We start from the raw sequence: 3,083 nt of genomic DNA, 5'->3' as shown, positions 1-3,083 counted from the left end.
ATCTGGGTGTAACCGCCGATCCTAAGAATCTTTTAGATGTACCACTTAATCTGAAGAATTACAACCAAATAACTGCAACAGATTCGGCCAGCCCATCTACCAAAAATGGTTACATAGCCATCTTCTCTATAAATACTCAAACCCCGAGGACCCAGATAAGTAATCCATCTCAGAGAGTTAAAATTCTACTTTTCTGTTTGCGCATTCTGACTTGAGCTTCGGAGAATCTTTGCCGGAGCACAATCCTCCTACTCAAACTTTATTACAGATTGCTCTAACGCTGTGCTTTCTTGTTTTCCGATGTCAACCAAAAACAAGCCGCAACAAAATTTAAGATCAATCTAATGTATCTCAAAGGATCACCATGCGCAAACTAATTCTTATCATCTGGAGGTCCAACTCAATCACCCACAAAGGACTCGTTCCAATCCGACCCTTGACAGTTTTGTTTAGACGTAATTATCACATAGTGATGACCATTCCAAAAACCATTCTGTCACAAATGTCCTTAGATGGTAATCTTGTGTGATCAATTTCAACTCCACTATAGCTATTGCCTATTGATTAATTTGACCCACGATCCGATCCATCCCCAATCTAGATCTGTATTTCATGAATTAAGATCAAAGATTATATATGGACCCGACTTGATCCGAGTATCCCATTAAGCCAAAAAGTTTTATCATGAATGCGATCTGATCCAATTTGCCCTTCTGTTGGACTGGATCTGAATCTCATATTAAAATCCAATTAAAAAATTAAACCAAATCGAATCGAAATCACTCATGATCCAATCCGATCAGACTCATTTGCACCCCTACCTGCGTATCACATAAAACTTCGCATCAACAAATGTAACATGCACAGTAGCAATCTTTTAGACTAAGCAAAAAGTAATAAACATAGACATAGCTTACCAAACATGAAGACAAACCCATGAGAAATCGAACACTAAACATTAATATTTAACACTTTTGACGATCCAAAAACACAGCCGGGAAAATGCCAACTGCCAGCTGCCGTCCTCCATATTTCCTAACTACTTAAAGCTTGTCAAACAAAATTGTAGGCGTGACCGATCAGTTTACTTCGTTAGCAATTAGCTGGAAAGTTGAAGTGGCATTACACTAATCCAGGAAACAAGCAGATACATAATTATGAACAAATTATATTGCAAATGCGGCTGCATCCATTATACAACAATGTGAGGGCCTTTCATCTCTAACAAGTAATTGAAAATAAGCCCATTGAAGTCATCATCTTTGGATGCCATTGATAATTAATAAAACAACACATGCACCAAAATGATTTGCAAAACTGAGAACCCCTGATTTAATATCCACCACCACTGCAAATTCCCGGTTGGATGGAAGTAGCCCATCACATCTCTGGCCAAGATCTTTGCCCCAGGAAGAGAACATTCTGCATTTTGAGTTCAAAAAACCATATTCCATCTGACTTTAAAATGGGCACTTGGACACAAGTATCTGGTCTTCCGAGCACATGATGCATCATGCCTCAACTGCAGTGACCACTTCCTCATCAGTCGTGTCAGATGTTACAATCTCTTCTGTCGGATCTCCATCTGGAACTTGACTTTCTGGTTCCTGTTTCTTTTCTGTCCCGTGCAATATTTTCTCTTTGAGCTTCATCATCAGCTCTTCTCGGGCACCTTCATTCTCTACAAAATAGCGTTTAATGGCATCTTTTCCACGGAAGCTATGGCCATTCAAACTGTAGAAAGCACCTCCTCCTTTCGTAATGAACTTGTGTTTGCAGCCTAATTCTATTACCTCTGAGTCACGGCTTATCCCCTTTCCAAATTCAAGCTCAAACTGGACAGTCTTGAATGGTGGGGCATGTTTGTTCTTCACAATCTTCACCAGAACTTGGCTTCCTACAGTCTGCCAAAAGACCAATTCATGTCATAACTGTCACAGCAGCAACAAGCAAATTTAGTTAAATTTAGGCAACATTTGTAATACATCATACCAAAAAGAAGCATTTTGAGGACCAAACTATAAAACCAATATGTGGTGATATTCAGAGCATTTTATGGTAAAGAAAGTTTCACATAAGGCAGCATAAATAAAGACTTCAAAATCAAACTTGTTATGTCTCATTAAAGTAAGAGATTGCATGGTACAGTATGTCTTCATGTGTACCAGAGACGCTATCATGAATGCATAAATAGGACTACTTTTGTTAATAGAGGAAATAAAAAATGTTTTGCATTTCCACATTAATCTAAACGCTCAAATGTCTAATTAAATTTTTTTCCATAAATTAGCCAATAAATCCAAGCCAACTGGACGTCTGTTGCCACCACTTGCACTGGGGCAAGGTACCAAGCTGGACTTAGAAACGTGGTGATCACACTATTGTATCGAGCACTCATTTTTGTGTCTAATTTGAAGACAAAGTCCTCTCCTAGATTCACCAATTGAAATCCATATGTAGTTGGGTTTACGCACAAAGCCCTGTGTTCCAAGTTGTCGTCTCACAATAAAATCAATTACACAGCACAACAGATAGACCAACTAATACCTCTTTATCATATTAATAATAGCAATAACAATTGATAAAGTCATCATTTACCTCTTCACCCTTCTTAACCAAGCCAATTCTTTTAATATTCAAGCGGACTGATGCATAAAACTTCAAGGCATTGCCTCCAGACGTAACTTCAGTTGGTCCCCCAAATCCTCCAAATGTGCTCAGCTTTGATCGCACCTACACATACAAGAATACTCAGCCTTCTAAATGGAAGAAATCTTGAATGCAGTTTAGAATACAAAATCCAAATGAAACCAATGCCAAATGTCAAGAATGTGCCATAGGTGGGCAAATGTGTTAACAATAACTCAATAAAAATGCTGAGGTGGAAGAAATCCTGGATGCAGTTTAAAATAACAAATCCAAATGCAACCAATGCCACGTGCCATTAGCTGGTGAATGTGTAATAGTAACTCTCTAAAAATGTTGAAGGAAATGTTTGTTTTCTTGTTATAAGTTAAGATCTATCCTCACTTTGCAACAGCTTTCCACTGCTTCAATTCCCATTATCATTTATTTGAAGCAAA

The 3,083-nt window shown here is 38.1% G+C and overlaps 1 long non-coding RNA gene across 1 annotated transcript; it reads right to left on the bottom strand.

Moving 5' to 3' along the window:
• Positions 1 to 1,148: 1,148 nt before the first annotated feature.
• On the bottom strand, positions 1,149 to 3,040 carry LOC140852953 (uncharacterized). Its single transcript, XR_012135986.1, has 2 exons — positions 2,599 to 3,040; positions 1,149 to 1,904 (listed from the first exon to the last, which is right to left on the bottom strand). It is a non-coding gene; the product is annotated as an uncharacterized lncRNA (long non-coding RNA).
• Between the last annotated feature and the right edge of the window lie 43 nt (positions 3,041 to 3,083).

The sequence above is a fragment of the Elaeis guineensis genome, chromosome 12 (genome assembly GCF_000442705.2).
Source record: "Elaeis guineensis isolate ETL-2024a chromosome 12, EG11, whole genome shotgun sequence".
NCBI lineage: Eukaryota > Viridiplantae > Streptophyta > Magnoliopsida > Arecales > Arecaceae > Elaeis > Elaeis guineensis.
The sequence above is the reverse complement of the archived record's forward strand: the minus strand, read 5'-3'. Positions and strand labels throughout refer to the sequence as shown.